This window comes from Macaca nemestrina, chromosome 1 (assembly GCF_043159975.1).
Source record: "Macaca nemestrina isolate mMacNem1 chromosome 1, mMacNem.hap1, whole genome shotgun sequence".
Classification (NCBI taxonomy): domain Eukaryota; kingdom Metazoa; phylum Chordata; class Mammalia; order Primates; family Cercopithecidae; genus Macaca; species Macaca nemestrina.
The window spans coordinates 131828991-131855862 of NC_092125.1; the positions used below are offsets into that span (position 1 = coordinate 131828991).

At 37.5% G+C, this 26872-nt stretch overlaps 1 long non-coding RNA gene across 2 annotated transcripts; it reads right to left on the minus strand.

Annotated features, from left to right (window-relative positions):
• Window positions 1-498: 498 nt before the first annotated feature.
• Window positions 499-26872, minus strand: LOC105485484 (uncharacterized). Of its 2 annotated transcripts, none has more exons than XR_989596.3 (3): window positions 26589-26872; window positions 23561-23676; window positions 499-589 (listed from the first exon to the last, which is right to left on the minus strand). It is a non-coding gene; the product is annotated as an uncharacterized lncRNA (long non-coding RNA). The 2 variants fall into 2 exon arrangements; XR_011609147.1 differs by lacking the exon at window positions 499-589 and adding an exon at window positions 20853-21191.

Genomic DNA, 26872 nt, shown 5'->3' on the forward strand with positions numbered 1-26872 from the left:
TCTACAAAATATTTTTAGTTGTTGATTGGTTTTACTTTAATAGTTTCCATTCTCCCAAATCAGATTTTACTGTAGATGAGAGCACTTAGAAAGGAAAAGAAGAGAATTTAAAAGTCTATGGTTTTTAGTGCACATGCTAAAAAAAACAAAATGTTTTCTATGGTTATACAATGAACTTTCATTTTTTAGTCTAGATTATAAGATAATTGCAATGGTTATGTAAAATGTGCATATAAATACACTGCCAACTTTAAGAATGATGTGCATTATACCTCATCTAGAGAGTAGACAGTGACCATTTAAGGTCCAAGAGTAAAATACTCTTATATTCTTAACTCTGGATCCTAAAAATTAGAAAACAGAAAGATCAAGAACATAAAAAGGACACACTCTCTGAGACTAAAAGCAATTCACACAAAATAAATAAGATCCTTTGGCACTTAGAAAACATTCTAGAAGCAATTAAGAGACAGTCCATTGAAAAGGTACTCACTGTGAAATTGGATGTTGACATTGTAAAGATATCCAGAAGGTATTGCAGTGAGGTAGAAAACTGAAATAAGAGTTGAATTTTGGGCCAATGCAGGCACTACAAAAAGGAAAGTTTGAAGACAATATTTTATCAGTTTCCCAAGCCATGTCCAGTGAATAATATAGTCTAGTTTTCTTTTTTAAAAATCCAAATTATGTAATCAAAAAAATCTAGAAAACAAAATGAGACTTTACCAGGCTAATATTCATTGGTCAAAGTTATTTCCAAAGAACATTTATTCTTTTTGCTCTAAGTCTGATTTTCAAGCTATATATGCTTATGCCATTTAGTTTCTTAAGTAGATACAGCCACAGAGAAACCTCAAATATAGTGAACCAAAAATATCTCCCATTGTAAAGCAATATTAACTTTCCAAATTACAAAACAACCTCTTGATAGTTTGCTTAGTATTAATAAATCCCTCAGAGATTGATTAAACAGAATATGTGAAAAGGACCTTAGGGGTAACCATGACAACATATAGTAATCAAGAAGCACCACCTACATCTCCACAAACACACTCACACAATCATGCACACAAACATATACAAAGACCATCTTCAAATCTACAAGGACCTCAGGAAATCTTCATATCTGGCCAAACTAGGCTTCATAAGCAAAGGAGAGATAACATCCTTTTCAGAGAAGCAAATGCTGAGGGAATTCATTACCACCAGACCTGCCTTACTAGAGCTCCTGAAGGGAGCACCAAATACGGAAAGGAAAACTCATAACAGTCACTACAAAAACAAACTGAAGTACACAGACCAGTGATATTATGAAGCATTCACATAAACAAGTCTGCAAAATAACCAGCTAGCACCAAAATGACAGGATCAAATCCATACATAATAATACAAACCTTAAATGTAAATAGGTTAAATGCCCCAATTAAAAGACACAAAGCAGAAAGCTGGATAAAGAACCAGGACCCATTGGTATGCTGTCTTCAAGAGACCCATCTCACATGCAAAAACATACAGGCTCAAAATAAAGGGATGGAGGAAAATTTACCAAGCAAATGGAAAACAGAAAAAAGCAAGGGTTGCAATCCTAGTTTCTGACAAAACAGACTTTAAACCAACAAAGACCAAAAGAGACAAAGAAGGGCATTACTTAATGGTAAAGTGTTTCATTCAACAAGAAGAGCTAACTATCCTAAATACACATTCACCCAATACAAGAGCACCCACATTCATAAAGCAAGCTCTTAGAGACCTTCAAAGAGACTTAGACACCCACATAATAATAGCGAGAGACTTTATCATCCCACTGAAAATATTAGATCACTGAGACAGAAGATTAACAAAGGTATTCAGGACCTTAATTCAGCTCTGGATCAAAGGGACCTGATAGGTATCTACAGAACTCTGCACCCCAAAACAACAGAATATACATTCTTCTCATTGCCACATGTCATTTACTCTAAAATTGATTGCATAATCATAGGTAGAACACTCCTCAGCAAATGCAAAAGAACTGAAATCATAACAGTCTCTTGGACTACAGTGCAATTCAATCAAATTAGAACTTAGGACTAAAAACTTCACTCAAAACCATACAAATTACTTGGAAATTGAGTAAACTGCTCCTGAATGTCCTTTGGGTAAATAATGAAATTAAGGCAGAAATCAAGAAGTTCTTTGAAACTAATAAGAACAAAGGTACAACACACTAGAATCTCTGGGACTCAGCTAAGGCAGTGTGAAGAGGGAAATTAATAGCACTAAATGCCCACATCAAAAAATTAGAAAGATGTCAAATTAACCTAACTTCACAATGGAAAGAATTAGAGAAGGAAGAACAAATCGAACCCAAAGCTAGAAGAAGATGAGAAATAACAAAAATCAGAGCTGAAGTAAAGGAAATTGAAATGTGAAAAATTATTTAAAAGATCAAAAAACCCAGGAGTTGTTTTTTTTTTTAAAAAATTAATAAAATAGGCCACTAGGTAAGCTAATAAAGAAGAAAAGGGACTATGCAAATAAACACACTTAGAAATAACAAAAGGAATGTTACTACTGACCCCTACAGACATAAAAGCAACCATCAGAAACTACTATGAACATCCCTATGTAAACAAACTAGAAAACCTAGAAGAGATAAATAAATTCCTGGACACAAACACCCTCCCAAGATTGAGCCAGGAAGAAATTGAATCCCTGAACAGATCAATAACAAGTTCTGAAATTGAAGCAGTAATAATTAGCCTACCAACCAAAGAAGAAGAAAAAAAAAAAAAAAAGCACAGCACCAGACAGATTCACAGCTGAATTCTACCAGATGTACAAAGAGCTGGGACCATTCCTACTGAAACTATTCCAAAAATTTAAAAATGAGGGACTCCTCCCTAACCCATTCTATGAGGCGAGCATCATCCTGACACCAAAACCTGTCAGAGATACAACAAAAAAAGAAAACTTCAGGGCAATATCCTTGATGAACATCAATGCAAAAATCCTCACAAAATACTGGAAAACAAAATCCAGCAGCATATCAAAAAGCTTTCCACCATGATCAAGTAGGCTCCATCCTTGGGATACAGGGTTGGTTTAACATACACAAATCAATAAATGTGATTCATCACATAAACAGAACTAAAGACAAAAACCACATGATTATCTCAATACATGCCGAAATGGCTTTCAATAAAATTCAATATCCCTTCATGTAAAAATTCTTGATAAACTAGATATTGAAGGAATATACCTCAAAATAATAAGAGCCATATATGACAAACCCACAGCCAATATCATATTGAATGGGTAAAAGCTGAAAGCATTCCCCTTGAATACTAGCACAAGACAAGGATGCCCTCTCTCACCACTCCTATTCAACATAGTGTTGGGAGTTCTGGCCAGGCCAATCAGGAAAGAGAGAGAAATAAAGGCATTCAAATAAAAAGAGAGGAAGTCAAACTATCCCTGCTTGTATATGATATGATCCTATATCTAGAAAACCCAGTGTCTCCCCACAAAAGCTTTTTAAGCTGACAAACAACTTCAGCAAAGTCTCAGGATACAAAATCAATGTGCAAAACTCACTAGCATTCTTATATACCAACAACAGTCAAGCTGAGAGTTTGATTGATTAAACTCCCATTCACAATTGCCACAAAAAGAATAAAATACCTAGGAATACAGGTAACAAAGGAGGTGAAAGACCTCTACAAGGAGAACTATAAACTATTGCTGAAAGAAATCAGAGATGACACAAACAAATGAAAACATTTTATCCTCATGGACGGGAAGAATTAATTTCACAAAAAATGTCATACTGCCCACAGCAATTTATAGATTCAATGCTATTCCCATCAAACTACCATTAAACTATTTAATAGGTTAAACTGTTATTCCTATTAAGCTACCATTAAACTATTTCCATTAAACTACCATTGACATTCTTTATAGAACTAGAGAAAACTATTTTAAAATTCATATGGAACCAAAAAAGAACGCGAATAGCCAAGGCAATCCCAAGCAAAAAGAACAAAGCTGGAGGCATCATGCTACCTGACTTCAAACTATACTACAGGCTACAGTAACCAAAACAACATAGTACTGATACAAGAACAAACAGATAGACCAATGGAACAGAATAGAGAACCCAGAAATTAGACCACACTGCTACAACCATCTGATCTTTGACAAACCTGACAAAAACAAGCAATGGAGAAAGGATTAACTATTCAATAAATGGTGCTGGGAGAACTGGCTATCCAAATGCTGAAAACTGAAATTGGACCCCTTCCTTATACCATATACAAAAATTAACTCAAGATTTATTAAAGACTTAAATGTAAAACCAAAACCTATAAGAACCCTAGATGACAACCTAGGCAATACCATTAAGGACATAGGCACTGGCAAAGATTTCATGACAAAGATGCCAAAAGCAATCGTAACAAAAATAGAAATTGACAAATGGGATCTAATTAAACTAAAGAGTTTCTGCACAGCAAAAGAAACTATCAACAGAGTAAACAGACAACCTACAGAATAGGAGAAATATTTTGCAAACTATGCATCTGACTAAAGTCTAATATCCAGGATCAATAAGGAATATAAACAAATTTACAAGAAAAAAAAACACGATCAAAAAGTGGGTAAAAGACATGAACAGACACTTCTCAAAAGAAGACATATATGTGGCCAAAAATCATATGAACAAAAGCTCAACATCACCCATTATTAGAGAAATGCCAATCAAAACCACAATGAGATACCATCTCACGCCAGTCAGAATGGTTATTATTAAAAAGTCAAAAGAGTAACAGATGCTGGTGAGGTCGTGAAGAAAAAGGAATGCTTATACACTGTTGGTGGGAGTGTAAATTAGTTCAATCATTGTGGAAGACAGTGTGGCAAGTCCTCAAGGACCTAAAGACAGAAATACCATTCAACCTAGCAAGCCCATTACCCAAAGAAACGTAAATCATTCTGTTATGAAGACATATGCACATGTATGTTTATGGCAACGCTATTCACAATGGCAAAGACATGGAATCAACCCAAATGCCCACCAATTATAGACTGGATATAAAAAGTATGGTACATATACACCATGGAATACTATGCAGCCATAAAAAAACAAGATTATGTCCTTTGCAGGGACATAAATGAAGCTGGAGGCCACTATCCCTAGCAAACTAACACAGGAAAAGAAAACCAAATACCTCATGTTCTCACTTATAAATGGGAGCTCAATGATGAGAAAACACGGAGGGAAACAACACACATTGGGGCCTATAGAAGGGTGGAAGGTAGAAGGAGGAAGAGATTCAGGAAAAACAACTATGGGTACTAGGCTTAATACCTGGATAATGAAATAATCTGTATAACAAGCTCCCAGGATGCACCTTTAATTATGTAACAAACCTGCACATCCTGCACATGTACCTCTGAACATAAAAAAGTTTTTAAAACAAGATCCATACCAAGACCAATATTAAGGAATTTTTCCCTATGTTTTCTTGTAGGGGTTTTACAGATTAAGATCTCATGTTTAAATCTTTAATCTATTTTAAGTTATTTTTGTGTATAGTGTAAAATAAAGGTCTAAATTCATTCTTTTGCATATGATATTCAGTTTTCCCAACACCATTTATTAAAGGAACTATCCTTTCCACATTGTGTATCCTTGTTGTCCTTGTCAGAGATTAGCTGATTATATGTGCATGGGTTTATTTCTGGGCTGTTGATTCTATTTCATTGGTTTATCTGCCTTTTTTATGCCATTACCATACTGTTTCAACTACTGTAGCTTTGTAATATAATTTGAAGTCAGGAAGTGTGATGCCTCCAACTTTTTTCTTTGCTCAAGATTGCCTTGACTATATGAGGTCTTTTGTGACTCCATAAGAAACCCATGAGATTCTGACACAGGTAGCATGATGGTTAATACTAAGTGTCAATTTGATTGGATTGAAGGACACAAAGTATTGATCCTGGGTGTGTCTGTGAGGGTTTTGCAAAAGAGACTACCATTTGAGTTAGTGGGCTGGGGAAGACAGATTCAGTCTTAATCTGGCAGGCACAATCTAATCAGCTATGAACGAATATAAAGCAGGCAGAAAAATACGAAAAGAAGAGACTGGTCCAGCCTCCCAACCTACATCTTTCTTCTGTGCTGGATGCTTTCTGCCCTTCAAAGTTGGACTCCAAGTTCTTCAGTTTTGGGACTTAAACTGGCTCTTCTTGCTCCCCAGCTTGCAGACAGCCTACTATGGGACCTTGTGTTTGTGTAAGCTAATACTTACTAAACTCATATATATATCTATATATACACACATATATATAGAGAGAGATATGTATATATATAAACTATCTATATATAAAGTATATATATAAAGTATATACATATATTCCCATATGTATATTCCCATATATATATGTCCCATATATATGTGAATACTTTGCAAAAAATTTCTCCCATTCTGTAGGTTGTATGTTTGCTCTGTTTACTCATATATATATGTCTGTGTGTGTATGTGTGTATATCTATATACACACACACAAATATATGAGATATATACACTATTCTTTCTGTACCTCTAAGAGAACCCTGGCTAATCAATGTAGTCTGAGCACCACTCTTTGAAAATACTCCTATAATAAGTCCTACTCATCACAACACTTGGTGCAGTAGCAAGGTCTGCGGCAGAGACCTACCAAATCACAATTCAGTTGAGGAAATTCCACATCCTTCACATCTATATCTGTGGAATCTATAGCTCTCTATTCCACTGAGCATTCCACATGAGATAAAATTCAGGGAGAACATCAGCAAGGAGCTCCATAACCATTCTCTATACTAACCTCAATTCCATTCTAATCTAGCCTAGAGGATAGTAGTCTAGACAAAAGTGTTCAGTGGGACTACCCTAAAAGAGAAAGACTCAAATTAGTCATGGTTTAACTTTCTACACACAGATCCTGAGTAGAAGGAGTCCTTGACAAAAGCAATGGCATATTTGAGTAAGGCATAGAATTTTTGCAATATCAAATTACTGAATTCAGGCATATTTCTCTATGGTAATTCCAGCCTTCCGCAAGAATTAACCTGCCTCATTTTATAATTTTAATGCATTAAGTTTGAAGCATAATATTTAAAGTTTATGTGTAAAAATTTTACAGCAAAGGAAATTTTATGACAGAATTAGAAAAACATCCCCAATTACTTAATTTTAGAAGGGAAAGATTAAATTAGCACACAGAATTGAAAAACACTCTTTCAGCAGAAGTAATATTAAGAAATGAGAAGAATTTGGAATAAATGTATATGTCAGTTATTATATGACAAGATCTTATAAAATTGATCATAAAATCTTGAACTCCTGAAATTTTCCTAATAATTTCAGCAGAGTTTTTACCCACAGTACATTTCACACCCTCACCACAATAGTGATCTGTCTGAAGTCTTATATTATCTACCGCTATATTTATACTATCCTTAGCTGAATCAGAGTCAATATGAGAAGGCCAGGACAAAAATTAATACATAAATAAGACTAGAGGCATCTTGCCACATTTTTTCTTTGTATGGTTGATTATAACAAACAATATTTTTGAATTTTATGATGTAATAATCAATAGTTCCCGTTAAAGGTATTTTATTCCAGTTCTCCACACAAATCTCAGGCCCTTCAAAATTCTTGACACACGTAACTACTGTCATAATCAGAATTGTCATATAAAAACTCATTATTTTCTAGTTCTTTTGATTACGAGACACCTTATTGATTGAATAACAGCATGTGGCAGTAGATTAAGAAGGGGAGAAGACTACTACTTAAGGTACACATTTGATATGCAGTATATTTTAATTTCAAAATAAGTAACAGTTTATAAAAATGCCAAAGTCAAGCAAAAATGTTGTGTTCAATGTGAATATTTAGTCAACCTAAAATCCTCAAAAATAATCTGACATTCTCATTCATTCTTTTATTTGACAAATATTAATAGACCCCCTATTATATCACTATCCTAGGTGTTGAGAATATAGCATTAGAATAGAAAAGAATTTCAGCAAATGATAAGCAAGATGAAAAGCAAACTATATAACATAATGAACTATTGTTGGTGCTAAGAAAAAAAATACAGTAGAAAAGAGAATAGGAAACGTTGGAAGAGCGCATTAAATTTTTTAAAGAATAACTAAGAAGAGCTTTACTGAGAAAATGATAAGTAAATAAAGACATAAAGAAAATCAAAGACCCAGCCTTAAGGATATCTGAGAGAGCAACATTCAATCAGAGAGAATTACAAATGCAACAACATTGAGATAGACACGCTAAGAGGCCAGCATAACTAAATTAGATTAATTGAGGGGGGAAAGCAGGAGTACAAAGCCAGAGAGCTATTGATGGGGGGCTTTGAGGTGGCATAAATGAGAGAAAAATCATGTAGAACTTTAAAGTCTTTGTAAGAATTCTGTGTTTTCAAGGCTGAGATGGGAAGTTAATGGATAGCTTTCAAAAGGGAAGACATATAATACATCTATGTTCTTCAGGGTTCACCAGAGAAGCAGAACCAATAGAATGTGTGTATATATGGAAAGATATTTATTGTAAGGAACTCGTTCACACAACTGTAGAGGTTTGGCAAGTCCAAAGTCTGAGAGGAGAGGCCAGTAGCCTGGGGACTCAGGAAAATGTTGCAATTCAAGTTGAAAGGCAATCTACTGTAGAACCAGTACCAGGCAATGTTGCAGATGAAGTCTGAGGCAGTCTGCTGGAGAATTTTCTCTTGCTCAGAGGTCAGCCTTTTGCTCTATTTGGGCCTTTCACTGATTGGATAAGTCCCACCCACATTGTAGTGAGCACTCTGCTTTACCACAAACTCCCCGATTTAAACTTACATTTCATCCAAAAACAACCCCACAGAAACACCCAAAATGTTTAACTCAATATCTGGGCACCATGCCCCAGACAGGTTAGCACATGAAATTAATTATTACAGCATCTGAAAAGATGAATGAAGGGGAGGAAAGAACAGCATTGTTTTGTTTGGTAAAGACAGCAGAACTGGCTTTTATGGATGGAAGTTATAGTTGGGTAGATCTAAGTTTCATATATTAAAAAATCTTTCACAAATAATTTATGGAAAAGCCTGTGTGACATTTGGAAAATATTATTACTCCGTTGTTAGGGAGCTGAACTAAGTGAACAGGTTCCTTTATTACCTGTCAATCTCATGATTCTGTGATTTGTTCAGGTGACGTACCTACAAGCAAAGTTAATCACAACTTTTCAAAATCTCTTACTCTCAAATGAAAACATTTTTTTCAGATTTAGCCAAATGAATATCTTTCAGGGTAAATTCTGAAACTTGATTCTTAACTATAGCAATAACATACCAACTGCCTTAGCTCAGTTGACAAGCACTCAGCCCATAACATTCCACTCTTGGCTCCTCAAAATTAATGTCCTCCACGTATGCGAAATACGTTCCTTCTATCATGAAAGCCTCAAAAATCTTAATTCATTCCATCATCAACTCCGAAATTTAAGGTTTAGACTTTCATTTAAACATCATCTAAGTCAGATATGGGGTAAGACTTGAGGTACAATTCATCCTGAGGCAAAATTCCTCTGCAGTTGTGAATCGGTGAAACCAGGAAACTTATGTGCTTACAAAATACGATGTAGTGGCAAGCATAGGATAGATATCACCATTTCCAAAAGGGAGAAATAGGAAATGAGGAAGAGATTATGAGTCTCAAGCAATTCTAAAACCTAGCAAGGCAAATTCCATTAGCTCTTAAAGCTCAAGAATGATCCTGATTGGCTCAATGTCCACTCTTCCAGACCTGCAGGGGTGGCGGTGTCACCTCCTTGGCTCAGTGGAACTGCTTTGTTCCTTTGGCTGGACATGCCACCATGGTGGCCCTGCCCTCCCTTTTTTTGTTAAGGCAGTCTCACTCCTGTCACTCTAGCTGGAGTACAATGGCACTATCATGGCTTACTGCAGCTTCGACTTGCCAGGCTCAAGTTATTCTCTCACCTCAGCTACTCAAGTAGCTGGAACTACAGGAACACACTACCGTGCCCAGCCACAAGGGAAGCAGGGGAAATCCAGCAGTTACAGGCCTCACCCAGCTCCTACATATCCCAAAGACCAATCTCACGCTTGCTGTGCCCCTATCTACAGCACCAAGTTTGTTTCCAGGCAGTGGGTGAACAGGGCTGATAACTTGCTCCAGGCTACCAGCCTCCCAACTGTAAAAACAAGCAGGGCTTTCAGGTTTCATGGCTCCCCACCTGCCACAGCTTCTGTGCTGTGTCTGCACTCCAAATTCACCCCTCTCTCAAGTTCCATCCAGGAAACATTGTGTTCAGTTGAAGCTGTTACAAAGTTCAGCTGAAAGTTTCCTTCTCCCCCTGGTCTCTTGCCAGTTCCTCTGGCAGCCTTCCCCAAGGACCTCTGTGAGACAAAGTCAGAAATGGCTTCCCTGGGGACCAAGACAGCCACAGGGCTCTTCTCGCTGCTTCTTCTACCCTTGTATTTTGCTTAGCTCTCTAGAATTGTCTCAACCCCAGGTAAAGTCAAATCCTTCTCTCGTGATCTGGACCTTCAGCTTCCCCAGTGAGAGTGTGTGTTTGCGGGTGGATGATCCCCCTTTCACACTTTCACCCTTTGGGCACTCACAGTTTTTTGACTGTCTCTTGGGGCCTGCAAGAGGGATTCACTTCCTTCAGAGGATCTGTGAATTCTCTCAGCTTTCCTGGTATGTTCCTGTGATAGTTCTAGGAGCAAAAGATCACGATGTGAGTCTCCACATGCTGCTCTGTCTGTCTGAAGGGGAGCTGCAATTTAGTCCCGCCTTGTATCTGCCATTTCCCCCAACCTGTCTCCATTCCTTTTTTTAGCAATAGGAAGACTCACAGAGATAGAGTAGCCTAGACTTCAACCAGCTTGTCATCTCCAATCAATTATTTGTGGATACATTGAGCACTGTGCCGAGAGGCTCAGCTACAATGTCATGATCTGTGAGTAATGTCCGCCATGACTTTGATTATATATTTTCCACACAGGTGTAAAGGGCTATAAATCCAGACATTAATAATTAATAATTTATAACACTTTTTGAATAATTTTTTAAATTAATAATAATTTTTTTTTCTCTCTGCTAGTTTATTGGTTTCCACTTTTGAAAAGGTGGTGTCAGGGCCTTTCATTCTGTGCTTTATTTAGAAGGGACGTTTGTAAAATTCAGAATTAAACATTTACAAGCAAAAAACCCTTTGATTATATTGATGCCTTTTATAGCAAAAATTTAATACTTTACTAGTCTAACAGATTTTCTCTCTCTTTTTTCCTACCTTAAAAAGGCACAAACAAAACAAAACGGAATGAAATAACTGTAACAACAAATAACAATATAAGAAAAAACAAAACACAAAATTCCTAGGAAGCAGTAATCATATTTTATACAACTTGAAACTCATATTTTCACATAAAAATCATAAACATCTTTTCACATCATCTGATAAATGTATAGATAACATTTTAATAGTCAAATATTGTTACATTAAAGATATACAACTTATCTAACCTACCCCCAATTATTGGACAGTTATTACCTTGTTTTTGCTGATATAAACAATAATAATAGGCTACAGTAATTTTTCTCTCTGCTAGTTTATTGGTTTCCACTCTTGAAAAGGTGGTGTCAGGGCCTTTCATTCTGTGCTTTATTTAGAAAAAAAATGGTAAAAAGGGAGCCCAGAGGAGCCCATCTGAGGCAAACCTGGATGAACTGACACATAACTCAGAGGAGAAAGTAAAGGACTATTGTGTATCATCTTCCAAGCTTGGTACATCTTGAACATCTAGTGGTAAAATTTTCTCAATGCACTTAGCCTTATTATCCTTCAAGATGTCACTAGTGTAACTAAAGGATATGTGTGCTTGTGGGTGTGTTTTCAGAAAAAAAGTCAGAAACAATGTCTACCAAAGTGTTAACAGTAATTGTCCAAGAGTAGTGACATTATGCATAGTTCTTAAATTATTTTTGCTTATTTATATTTTCTAACTTTTTTCTACAACAAACACGGAGAGTTTTAAATGAGATTTTTAAAATTATAACTATGATTTTAAAAGAGAAAAATCAAACAAAGGAGATTTCAAAAAAGAAGATTCCCATATTCTCCCATGTTTTCTCCTTCATGGCAGGTAATAGAACATGTTCTTACTTCTGGAAACTGCAAAGCTGGAAGGGATCTTAGAGGTGATATGGTTCCTCCCTCTCATTTTATACATGAAGGAACTCAGGTCTAAGATTCTTAGTATTGCTCCCACTCAAGGTTCACAGCAGCAGAACAAAAAGTAATTTACATTTGTTGATTCTTAATTTAATACTTTTATAATGTGGCAGAAAAGACAGCATCATAAAAGTTTAAGATTCTACAGTGTATCCAGTTAATTCCCTCCAAAACTAAAAAATTAAAATAGGAGGTTTATTGGCCAATAACAAAATAATGGAGGCAGCAAAGCTGGCAATATATGTTCAATCAACTTGGAGATATTGTCTTAAATTTATGGCCAATCTTCTGGGATATATTGAATGGATATATAGCTATAAGTTGCTCTCTTTAAACTAAACACTGATTTCTGCACTATATTCTTGCCCTTTATAACAGCTTCCTCAGTGAAGCCTGCCCTGTGATTAGATCCTCCTCATCTGTCCCAAGAGAATAAAGCAAAAATATTATTAAAACCTTAGCTTTTTTCAGTGTCATCTCTTAAATATATCTGTTCCTGACTCATAGGCAGGATTTTCCTTTTATCTATTTCTTACCCATATGAATGAAGCTTTAAAGAAAATTTTACACTGATGCGTGCCTCCAACTTGCCTCAGGTAAAATGAATGAGACAACATCTACACAGCACTTTGAGCTCCCCAGACAGGGACATCAGAAATGAGCAGTAGCCTTGCTCTTGTCAAAGATATCGACTGAGCCTGGCAAGACTACAAACCATAGAATAACTTTCCTGACCCCTCATCTGTATCTTTCAACTAGGTACAGAAATTGAAAATAGGAACCGGTCATTTGGGGTAAAACATATGCCAAAATAGTTCTGCAGTGTGGGTAAGAAAAAGCGTGAGATGTGCAAAGGGGAAGCTCTCAGAAAGCAGAGAGTATAATTAAGTCAACTTTCAAATTCAAATGTACTTCTTCCTTTCCCACATGTTCTAAATCAGACCTCTTTCCCATAGGGCTGCAGATGCTGCCTCTAGGGCTGGCTGTCACTAATCTCTGAAGGGTAAAACTGAACTGAAACCTACAAGCCTCACACCTGTGGGGTCAGCTTCATTAACAACTTTGACCTTTGCTCATTTTCAAGAGCTGCCCCAAGAAATATCGCTGCAAACAAGGTGCACCCTAACCCTTTGGTGATATATCACCTTCTCCTTGGCAATCTAATTTTGTCTCACTTCATGTTGATCCAGGACAGGTATCTTAAGTCAGTCTTGAACTCTCTTTGTAAAACCTGACGGAAGTGTAACTACTAACTTACAGCGTGGACCTCAATTAACATCTTCTGTTTTTAAAAATCACTTACATTGCCACAAAATAATAGTTCTATCTTCTCAGACAGATTTCATCACCTCAATTTTCCAACTTTTGACCTGACTACAGTTAAAGCATGAAAAAGACACATTAGTAAGGCCAGCTAGTGGCCACATCACACATAAATTACCATTTTCTACTATAGAAACTGTCTCCATCTGTAGGAAAAGCCTGGAGAATCCTGTAAATGGCAGAAATATTATAACAAATCTTTGGTGAATGGAGGAAAGTGGTGGAATTAAAGGTAGAACTATCAGAAATTACTAAAAAAAAAAAAAAAAAAAAGGACTTGTGAGGCTTGTCCACAATACTTATCCCCATTTTACACAATAAAAAACCTAGACACAAAGAGGTTAACTTGCCCAACTTATACAGCTAAATTATGAAGATTCCTATAAATACATTCTCAATATATGAAGCACATTATACACTTTGTTGAACCATTTAGTATTTAGTGATTATCATCCTAACAATTTAGGAGAACATACTTTAAGAAATAAGGAGCAAAATCATTCATTTTGAGCAAGGCCTTGGGTTGGCAGTGAATCCAGATGACAGCTTTACTATTTGAGAACAGCTCTTTGAATTGTAGAAATAGCCCTTAATCACAGGACAAACTTGGCTCCAGGGTGGAAAAGATTGTTTTGTTTTAATTCCAAATCTCTATTAAGTACCTACTATGAACTAGTCCCCAGAACTGTGCTGATAAGCCACAGATGTACCCATCCCCTCTTTTTGCAAAATTCTGAAAATCTAATAAGGGTAGAGAAATAACCAACTTTTCTATTTTATTCTGCATTACAATTCAATGCAAAATAAAAAGATTTCCAGATAGAGCTACAAGCAAGGAGCGTTTGGAACCCCAAGGAAGGAGCATGATGACCCAGGAAAATGTCAAGAATTAGATGTTGAGCATTAGCCTTTCAGCCACAACTACAGACAGGAGCACTGTCTTCCAAAATAAAGAATAAGGTATGATTACAGGACTAAGCTGAACATAAAATTGGCCTCTAGATGGTCCTGGTGAGGTGAAAATGGCTAGAGGAAATTCATCAAGATTACCTGGAGAAAGTAGCTAGAGACACAGTAAGGAGCAACAGGGTTTGGTGCCCAATAGTAAAGAAGAGCTTGCACATTGGACAGCCAACGGGAAAGAAAAAAGGAGGGAAGACAAACAAAATACAACATGGCCAAAGCTTTGTTTAAATAATTTAATCAGCAGCTTCAATTTGATCCAGAGATAAATGGGGAGGAAATGAAACAATGAGAAGGACCAGAATACAAAACTTGAGTAATGTGATGATCTCATTAGCACCAGTTTTCTAAGTGTTTACTATGCGTAGGATGTTATGATCAGTGTGAAGTCTGCAAGGCAGATCTAAGGCAGCCTTTGCCTTCAAAGAACATTTAGTTTAGTCAGGGAGGCAGAAAAAATGCCAGAAGACGTCCATACAGATGCTAAACAGGAGTTACATCAAAATAAGTGCTTTGGGGTCAAGAGGCAAGGAAGACAGGAGTTATGGTAAACAGAGGATTGCATGACTGAGGCTCAAGAGAGACAGGTAGGGATATGGAACACTCCGTAGTGCAAGTAAAGAAAGAGTAACTTGAGATTATGTTAAAGTACTATAAACACACCCAAACAAAGCATAACATTCTCTGGGACATAACATATTCACCCACAAACGCTAAAACCATTTGGGCCCCAGAGGCTTTTCCAGGATGTGAAGTTGCCACCAGATTTTCAACAAGTAAACAACAATTTGTTGAAGGTATGTTGTACATGCTAAGACAATCTTTTTGTCACTTATACTCACCAAACTTATACTATTCTGACCAAAAATCAGCTTCCATTTTAGAAACTGGAGAAAGATGCATCTGGTATGAGTGACATGATTAATTAGAAACATCTTCTATGGCAAAATGATTGTTTATAAAACTGTGCATTTCATGTTGAATGAATCAGATTGCATTTATGTATTATAACTTTCAGAGTATGCCACATAGCTAGCATGTGGTGGGAGTGGTCATGTATTTAGAAAATGTGAAATCAATCTCTTTTGTTTAGAAAATGGCATAGAAAATTACTTTGCTCATTTAGAAACTGTTTTATGCAAATATGCATTGTACTTATGTAGTAAATAATTCATTTAGCTTCCAATGCAATCAAGATTCAATCATCTCCCAAATATCCTACTTTTTGAAGTGCTAAATGTATTTCATGCTTTCCATTCAAAATGTAAATAAAATACCTATAAAAAATTTCAAACTTACTGTTTTTTAACAGACATTACAAAGTACTAAGAAATCATCTTAGTACTCTGTGCTTGGCAATCAATAAAATTGTTATGATAAAGATATCTGGATGGAGGTGACAGTAAGCATTTACCATCAGTAGTAGAGAGAATCATGGGCCCCCAAAGATGTCCACATCCTAATCCCCTAAACTTTTGATTATATCGCCTGATATGGCAAAGGTGACTTTGCAGATACAATAAAGTTAAGGATCTCGAGATGGGAAGATGATCCTGTATTACACAAGTGGGCCCAGTGTAATCACAAGAGTTCTTAGAGAGGCAGGAGGATCAAAGTCAGACGAGGAAATGTGACCATGGAAAGCAAGGTCAGAATGAGGTGAAGGAGAGGCCACGAACTGAAGAATGCAGCCAGCCTCTAGAAGCTGGAAAAAGCAAGGAAACATTCTCCCCTGAGGTATTCTAAGGGGACACAGCCCTGCCAAACCATTTTAGATTTCTAGCAATGTCCAGAAAACATTCTGTAAAAGACCAGACAGTGAATATTTTAGTTTTCTGGGTCATATGGTCCCTGTTGCTCCTAAATTCCGCTGCTATAGTGCAAAAGAAGTCATAGAAAATCTTAAAATGAATGGGCTGACAAGCTGTGTTCCAGTAAAACTGTATTTTTGAAAAGAGTGGTGGGTCATCTTTGGCTTACAGTCTGACCCCTGAACTAAGGTATTGAAATCAACCAATAGTAACAGACAAGGTTAAAAAGTCCTCCATTAGAAAAAGAAACACTTATACACTGTTGGTGGGAGTGTAAATTAGTTCAGCCATTGTGGAAGACAGTGTTGTGATTCCTCAAAGACCTAAAGGCAGAACTACCATTAGATCCTGCAATCCCATTACTGGGTACATACCCAAAGGAATATAAATTGTTCTATTATAAAGACACATGCAGCTGGGTGCAGTGTCTCACACCTGTAATCCTAGGGCTTTGGAAGGCCAAAGTGGGCAGATGACTTTAGGTCAGGAGTTCAAGACCAGCCTGGCCAACATGGTGAAACCCAGTCTTTACTAAAAATACAAAAATTAGCCACGTGCCTATCATCCCAGCTACCTGGGAGGCTGAGGCACAAGAATCATTTGAATCTGGGAGGCAGTGCCTGCAGTGAGTCGAGATCATGTCACTGCACTCCAGCCTCAGTAAAAGAGCGAAACTCTGTCTCAAAGAAAAGACACATGCACACGTTATGTTCATTGCAGCACTATTCACAATAGTAAAGACATGGAATCAGCCTAAATGCCTATTGATGATAGATTGGATAAAGAAAATGCAGTACATATACATTATGGAATACTATGCAGGCATAAAAAATAATGAGATCATGTCCTTTGTAGGAATAGGGGTGGAGCTGGGAGCCATTATCCTTAGCAAACTAATGCAGGAACAGAAAACCAAATACCTCATGTTCTCAGTTATAAGTGGGAGCTAAATCATTACAACACATGGACACATAGAGTGGAACAACAGACACTGGGGCCCTATTGGAGGGTGTAGGGTGGGAGGAGGGAGAGGATCAGGAAAAATAACTGTTGGGTACTAGACTTAATACCTGGGTGATTAAATAATCCGTACAAGAAACCCCCATGGCACAAGTTAACCTATGGAACAAACCTGAACATGTACCTCGTAATTTAAAATAAAAGTTAAAAAACAAGAGTTTGATGTATGGAAGTATTGGAGTTCATGGATGGAGCCTTTGCCTAAGCCAAAAATGAACCATGGGGACTTGACATCAATATATCAGAAGAGTTGAAAAGATCAGTATGAGAGATCTGGTATATAAAATTAAATGCATTTATTGCCAGACCTGGCCAAGGATTAGAAGGAATCTGAATTTGTTTCAGAATTGTATCTGTTAAAATGCATTTCTCCTGGGGACTTTTATTCCCCATGCTCCTTCCCACTCCGGATCGTCTCAGATTTACTCTGACAAGAACATTTTAAGTCTCAATAATTCTTTACTCTTAGTGTTGCTATGACAAAGCTTAATTTCAGCTCACAGATTGGGCTCATAGCCAACACAGGGAGAAGGTTGACATACACTGCATATCTTCCTTTGTTCTTTGTATATAATTTAGTTTCAGCATTTTTCACTCTAGAGCACATGAAATGTTTGAACTCCAATTATCTCCACAGAAATGAAGGCTTCCCCTTCCCTGATTTTATAGTTCAGTGGGGACAACATATCCAGTGTGATGGCAAAAGATTTTTTAAAATAGGGGGAAAAACTCTGCAATAAATGAGTTATTGATAAATAATTCCTTCCGATATTTTTTGTTGCTGCTCTACTCAAAATAAATCACATGAAGCGTTCAGGAGAACAATGCAAAGATTCTCATTTTAATTTCAGTCACTCTTCTAAAGCCCTGAGGTCATTGTAGAGTCCAAAATTGGGTGGAATAGTGACTCATCTTGCTCTCTACCACTACTCTGTTTCCAGGCATTTCTCTATCACTTTCCATCCACCCTGCTGAGCAAATCAATCATTCAGAGAGAAGGTAGCATCATTTATAATACATTTTCTGGGAGGGGTATTTGTCTCATCCCCAGACAATGATAACTTTTCCACTGGCTTCTCTATTATGATCTCATGTGCCTTCTTAGCATTTCGGTTCCTTAATATGGTATTGAACAGGGAGAAGAATGAAAGGACATGGAAGAGCTCTGTAAAATAGATGCACTTAAGGGACAGAGACACTTGCAAATGCACAGAAGAGAAATCTCCTTACGTTCTAGCACATTAGAATGATGTCAGAGAAATTGCAAACTTGTAAGACTGAATTGGGCAGGATTTGAGATTGTACCTATATCACAAAGACATGTTGAAAGGGTAACAGTGCCTAAGCAGTCAATTTAGATTAAAACACAACTGCAATGACAGATATTCAACATAGAAGTCAATAGACTTGGACTGATTGAAGTGACAAGTGCATACAGACTGAATCTTAAATCTTTTCTACCCATACAAAATTATCTATATATGTGCATATATATATGCGCATATATATGTGTGTGTGTGTCTATGTGAGATATATATATATAGATATATAGATATAGATATATAGGCTTTCCTTAGATTGCAGGGAGTCCAGGGTGATGTGTTTGGATGCGCATTTTAGTTTTCTCCCACACAGAACCTAACTTCATTAATGCTTTGATTCAATCAGCATTGACAAGTGACGAGTGACAGATATAAATATATTTACACACACACACATATATAAGGATTAAAATCCTACACCTTGTTTTATAATGGCATATAGGGATTATCCCTATTAGAAGTAGCTAGGGGTGACTTTTATCGCTATATATTTCTATATTTCTGCAAGTTCTTTAGTGAGTAATATAACTTTCAGATTAAAATATTGACATTAATAAAAATCCTCCTCTTCATTTTTTTTTTTCTTAAAAATAAGGTAAGATTTCAGGAATGCCTGAAGTATCTTGTTGAGGAAAGACTATAAGCAGAAAAAACAACTGCAAACAGGTGTCTTGTACTTATGTAGGGAAAAAAGGGGAAACTCCCAAGCCTTGATCCTGTGCCCAGAGTAAGTGCAGATGGAGCACAGGAAAACAGAGGGGGTCCTGGCCAACCTGAGAAGGGGCAGAGAGGAGTGGAAGCCCAGACACAGCAGGAAGAGGCAGAAGATGTCTTCAGGCTGGACGTGCCTGCTCAGACTCTGCTCTCGCTCCCCACCCTCTAAGCCAGGAGTCCTCCCTCCCCTCCAGCATCCTTGGATTCTCTCCTAACTCACCATCTTAAAAGTCTTATGAACTTGGCTGGGTGTGTGGCTCATGCCTGTAATCCCAGCACTTTGGGAGGCCGAGGCGTGGGGATCATGAGGTTAAGAGATCAAGACCATCCTGGCCAATATGGTGAAACCCCATCTACTAAAAATACAAAAATTAGCTGGTGTGGTGGCACACACCTGTAGTCCCAGTTACTCAGGAGGCTGAGGCAAGAGAATCCTTTGAACCTGGGAGGCGGAGCTTGCAGTGAGCCGAGATTGTGCCACCGCACTCCAACCTGGGGGACAGAGTGAGACTCCATCTCAAAAAAAGAAAAAAAAAAAAGTCCTATGAACTTAAACAGACTGAGATGTGACTGCTATGGGTTAACCCCATCCAATGTGATGTAGCAAGAGGATTGTTACAATTGTTACAAAGACCATTGTGAGGAATGTGGCAAAAAGAAGAAAGGAAAAATTTGGAGAAGAAAGTCTTTAGGGTGACACAGGGAGCCCTCTGGTACTGCTCTCTCCCTGCTATATGGACACAACTCTGTTAAAATAATGTAGGTGGTGCTTCAGAGTTCAAGTCCCGGAGCCAAATGGCCACAGTTCATATGCCTGGTTCTGCCTCTTGCTAGCAGTGTAAACTTGGATAAGTCTCTGAGTTCATTTGCCCCAGAGTGAATCCATACAAAGTACTTTGAATAGAACCTACCACACAGGACAGAGACAATAAATGTCATCAATAATTATTATCACAACATTACACAGTGCACAGTTTCTATCTCCCAAAAGAAATGAGAATCCTTGAGAGTAGGACCCATATCTGGTCATCTTCGAGTCTAGTTCACACAAGGCAATCCATAAATGCTGATTGAATCCAGGCGTTAATGAAGTTAGGTTCTGTGTGGGAGAAACCTAAAATGTGCATCCAAACACATCTCCCTACAACCTAAGGAAAGCCCAGTGCCACTCCCTCCAGAAAGTCTTCTCTGACGGGTTCCTAGCCAAAGCTATGGGCCCTGGTGGGAACCCCATCTGCACCCTGCACTTCTCCCTTATCACCATTTGTTGAAAACCCTTGTTCGATTCTTTTTTATCACAAAAGAAAGCCTCTTGAGAGCAGCAACCATGTCGTTTATCATGAAATGTAATCACCACTTTTCCCTAGTTCCTTGCACAATATTACTACATAGTAGATGTTCAATAATTACATTTAAGTAAATAAAAATAATAATATTACAGTAAGCCCTCACTTAATGTCCTACACAGGTCCTTAAATAACTTTCTTTTGTTCAATGTTGTTTCATTAAAACTGATGAGAAAAATGGCTTTGTAATACATCATTTCACTTAATGGTTTCCAAGAACCTGACATTAAGGGAGAACTTACTGTGCTATTATTCTGTAGAGTCTTATATTGTACAAAATACTCATCTAATTCTCATAGCTAGTGGTACTTTTATTAACCCCATTTTACATGCCAAAAAAATCAAGGTTCATGTGAATGCACCGCTGCTCTCCACCTGGGTGATGGGAGTAAAACCCTGTCACAAAAAGAAAAAGAAAAAAAAAACAAAGTCAAGGTTCAGAAAGAGAAATTATTCTGTGATCATATATACATAGGATGTAAACCCAGGTCTGTCTGGCTCAGAATTTACTCTGTTACATGAAGTCCTCTCTGAAGAGCTAGATCCAGGCTTACACACAGAAAACTAAAGGGAAAAGTAGTGTTCATATACAAATTCCTTTCAAGCTCTATTAGTCATATTTCCCCAATCTAACTTTGCACTTTAATTAAATACTGAATTTGATGGATAGGTTCTGTGTAAGTCTTATTGCTAAGGAACTCTGAAGAAAGAAAACAGGTCAGCATATTTTAACAGTTCTGTTTTGAGTTCTGTTCTGTTGGTGGCAAAGGAAAAAAATCAATAGAGAAAATTGTGCATTAGGAAAGAAACATCAGGCTAAAAGTAAATCAGAATGTTTTGAGCAAAAACCAGACAAAACTGGATTCTACTTATGCCTCTCCACCATTTAATTCTTCAAAATCCTTGAATTTTTTCAAGGGGAAATAATATGCATTGGTTTGAGTAAGAACGAGAACAGATGTAAACCATGTCTTGCAAATTTGAGTTTGTACCCAAGAACTTCAGTTCCCACATCCTTACCTGCAGTTGTGATTTGTGCTATGAAAGTGCAAATATGTCCAACAAGAGGGAAATAGCTCTCAGCTTGCAAAAACAAGTTTCTAGAGGGAGGTTCCAGAGAACTGAAATGATGAGGCTGGCACCTGAGAAAGGCTACAATCGTCAGGGAGTTTTTGAAGTGTTCCAGCAATTTGATGGGTCTCTAAACTAGGGGGCAGAACACTGATTTCATTTTCATGCTTTACAATGACATTCTATAATGTGATGTGGTGTGTGTGAATGATTGCATGTGTGATTTTGTGTGTGATGTGGTGTGCACATGTATGTGATTGCATGTATATAATGTGGTATATGTGTGATTAAGGCTTGTGATTATGTGTGTGTAAATATATTGAGAATCTATGTCAGAGACCGAAAGCAATGACCCCTGTGCTCAGGTAGGGGAATAGACTGCAGCAAAAGATTCAACAACATCCAGCAATGTACTGATGAGTACGAGCAAAGCAGGAGTCCCAAAGCCAAACGATACAACCTCTTACTGCAGAAAACACAACTAGGCTTGATTAAAAAAAAAAAAAAAAAAAAAAAAAAAAAAAAAAAAAAACTTACATAATTCATAGCAAAATGAGATATTGGTCTTTGTCTATCAGTCTGGCAGAAGTTAAAAAAAGTTGATAATAGCCAGTGTGGGCAAGATGTGGGAGACTTGACATTTGTGTCCATATCTGGCGGAAGTGTATCTAGTACACTGCTGGAGGGCCAATGGCAATATGTTCAATGTAAATTATACTTACTCTTTGGTCCAGCAATTCCATGTTGTTGGAATTTATCATAGCAAATGAAAGGGTAAGTGTGGAAAGATGTAAGCGAAAAGACACTCCTTGCAGCACCATGTATAACAGGAGCAGTATCATTAACATAGTATTTGTCTAATAAATAATAATACTTGTATTTGAAGGATGAGCTGTAGTACTGTAGGTAATGATCCAGAAAGATGTCCAATATATACACAGTGTTAAGGCAAAAGATAACCTTGCCATGTGTTTTTGTCTCAAAAAAATAAAATTGTGTTAACATTTATAGAACATATTTGGAATGATTAATAATAAAATATTAACAGTGGGTTATGATTGAAGGGGATGACATTCAGAATAGGGAGAGAATTTTACTTTCTATTCTATACATAATTATTTTTTCCAAAAAAAAGTATATATTATGTCTATACTTGTGGGGAAATAACAGTAAGGATGTTTCTATTTAGAAACGAAGGAAGAAAGGACGCTTTTGCAAATACCTGTGGTAGAAGAGACTCAGTTTGTATCTCTCCATTTCTGATCTGAGGCTATGGCCAAATTTCCAGGCTATGCAACCAACTAAAAATTCAAATCACCAGATTTCTAAATCTGTTTTCCCATTGATTCATAGGCTGTTATTTCCTGTACAGCCTGTGTATCTGCAGCCATCTGGGAAAAACAGAGCTGCCGCAGTAGACAAGCAAGGTAAGTCCTTTCCCAAGAGCCCACCTTGTGCTTGCTGACAGATAGAGGGAAAAGGAGAGCTTTGGTTGTAGAGGGCCTTACAGATGGTTTAATTTTTTGGATAGTAAAAATGAAAGCAAGGAGTACCTATGCTCTTATAAACAAATCATCAAAACACATTATTAAGAAGGCATGCTATTTAGCATAGAAATGTACAGACCACCTTTTCATACAAAGCAATAATATTTAGATTTTAAAGTGTATGTAGAATAATAAAAAAGTACCTACTTTCAACAATGCTGCAGTTCTATTCCATTGTTTTGGACTTTTCTGCCTGTGACTTGCTGAAATAGAGCCTTTCATCATTCATAGCATGTCTTCTCATAAAATACCATACTTCTCCTCTGTGCAAAAACATAGCTTCTATTACAAGGGAAAAGGCACCTTAAATCTTACAAACCATAAAAAATTCATTTTGTATCACATTTTTAAAATTTATTATGAATTTAATATTTTTCCCTTGGCGTAACCATTTTCCAAGTGGATTTTTTTTCAGTTTTTTAATGTTAACCACTACTATTTCCTAAAACATTTTCTCTTTCTTTACTTTCTCTTCTCTACCATCACTCTTCCCTATTTCTTTGTAATCTACAAATAGAATCCTAAGTATATTATATCTGTTCTATTTAAAATAATTCTTGGAGAAAAGCCTCTTGGAAATTAAGGAATTATACAGGCCAATACTGTAACTCATCTATCTTATACATTTCTCATTTAGAATGTGAGTTCTTTTTGAAGTGGATACATCTAAATTTTTATGTTCCTTGTTGTATAACTATAAAAAACAAGCAAGGAAAGAGAAGGAAATATCTTCAGACAATGCGCATTAATTGCAGTTGAATCAGTAGTCCTAATTCTCAGTTACAATCAAGGCATTTTTAGGATTAATATGTATAATTCTTTTTTTATTCTGAAAGTAGATCTTCCTATGAAGAGAAACAGGAATCCATTGCTGATGCTAATTTCTCTGAGAAGACTACTGGTCAGTTCTACCTGGCATGCAGCTTCCTTCTCTTTGACAACAACAAAGACTATTTTAATCTTCCTGGCATCGGTGCTTTGTCAGTAATCTGAAGGACAAGAGGATGCAGTAAAGCAACAATAAGTAACTATGACCTCATATGCGGGGCCTAGAACTATAAGAAAAGAGTCAGAAATACACTCCATGTTGTCATCCTTCTTCGTACACGCTCATATGTGGGGCATACACAGATGGGCAAGTCAGGTCCCAAGCGAAATAGGTTGCATATGATTCTGAATCAGGTACAGCTTTGTGACTTTGGTGGCTCACTTGAATCTGACATGTAGCAGCTCTCAGCCTCAGTCTCCCTCAGATATTTGAAGCCTTATTGTAAAAGATTCAAACACTACAGAGGCTTCAGAAGTGCTGGACTCTTCCTTCACCTCTTACATTTTTACTCCCACACCAAATGAGGATTGAACTGTTAATAATTTGTTGGGTTTCTGTGAAGGCCTTTTCTTCTTCTTCCTCTTTTTTTTTTAGACAGGGTCTTGCTTTGTTGCCCAGGCTAGAGTGCAATAGCAAGATCTCGGCTCACTGCAACCTCTAGCTCCCAGGCTCAAGGGATCCTCCCACCACACCCCACAGGTCAAGTAGCTAGGACCACAGGCACATATCACCATATCTAGATGATTTTTTAGAGTCAAGGTCTCACTTATTGCCCAGACTGGTCTCAAACTCCTGGGCTCCAGAGATCCTCCTGCTTCAGTCTCCCAAAGGGCTGGGATTACAGGAGTGAGCCACCAGTGTGATGGCTAGTCCTTTTTTTATGTCACCACTTGGATATAAATATAGAGAAAACTTTGATCTTTTTATTGTATGAATGGAGTAATACAGCTTTGGTGATTATGGTAGATTACATGGTTGTTGCCTACTATTGGGTCCTCTCCTTAAAAGGATAGCACACATCCTTGTCTATTGCAGTATGATTTGCAGTTCCTCCCAATATGTACATCTGAGAGAGTGGAAATTTACATAGGCAATTTGAACTTCCCATCTGGATCTCAGAGAAGTCTGAAACAAAGTGATGTAAAAATTTGGGGTGTTGTCATATGAATGATGGTGCTGTTCTCTAAATCAGGGAACCATGGAGAAGGGCCAGAATCCCAGTTACTGTGACTGTGTTAGAGATAGAGGAATAAAAAGTGCTTTTCCTTGTACATTAACACTAAACACATCCCACTTCACTTCTGACACCAGATGTGTCAGGGGGTTCCTCACACAGCAAGCAATTCTCCAGCAGACACCAACCGGGTGTCCTATAATTTAACTCAATTCTGACACTATCTCCTTGGAGTTAGAGTCAGATCCCACAGGTTAAGGGCTCAGTTTCACAAGATTTCCCCCACTTCAGGTGCCAGTTTCAAGTAGTAGGTTGTCACCTACACTTCTGACAAACTAGCTACACATCAAGGTTCCCAAAACCCCCTCCTTTGATTTTCTAGAATGGCTCACAGAATTCAGCAAAACACACTTTCTGGTTTATTATATCAATTAAAAATATGATAAATGATACAGATGAGCATCTAGATAGAAGAGAAGGTATGTGGGAAGGGGTGTGGTGCTTCCATACCCTCTCTGGACACCATCCTCCAGGCACCTTCATGTGTTCAACTATCTGGAAGCTCCCCAAACCCTGTTTTTTGAACTTTTATGGAAGCTGTGTTACATAGTCATAAATGATTACACCATTGGCCATTGGTTATCAATTCAGCCTTCAGCTCCTATCCCCTCCCTGGAGGTCCAGTGTTGGGGATGGAAGTTCCAACCCTCTAATCACATGATTGGTTCCCCTGGCAACCAGCCCCCATCCAAGACTCTCCAGGATCCCACCCAGAGTTACCTCATTAGAACAAAAGATGCGCCTTTCACTCAGGGAACACCAAGAGATTTAGAGCTCCATGTCGGATGCTCTTATCACTCAGGGAATTACAAAAATTTGGGGAGACCTGTCTCAGAATATTTGAGCTTTAACTCAAATATTAAAACAAAAGATTCTCCTAGCACCCCATCTCCAAAGGTATTACAAGCTGTCTCAGGAACTGGAGGCAGAAACCAAATATATATTTCTTATTATAAATCACAATACCCCAAAACTTAGTGCCTTAAAATAACAACCACATTGTGTTGTGTTCTCTCATGGTCTGGGATTTGATGGGCTCCAGAGGGGCACTTCTCCCTCAGACTTTCTTACATGGTTTTAGGCAGAGGGTGGCTTGTTCACATATCTGGTACCTGGTCCCAGAGAGACTGAGGCATCTGGTGGCCGGAGCAGCTGAGGATCCTCCCACATGTTTCTCTGTCTCCATGTTGTCTCTCCACATGTTCTCTCCAGTATGATCACTTCAGCTGGGTGTCTTCCATGACGGTTTAGGGCTTCCAAGGTTCCTGTGCCAAGAGAGTGACTCATCCATGAGCTGCATCCTCTTTATGGCCTCAGAAGTCCTATAGCATCACTTCCCCTGTACCCTGTTAGTACAAGCAGCAGTCACAGGCCCCGTAACAAAAATTCAAGGGGA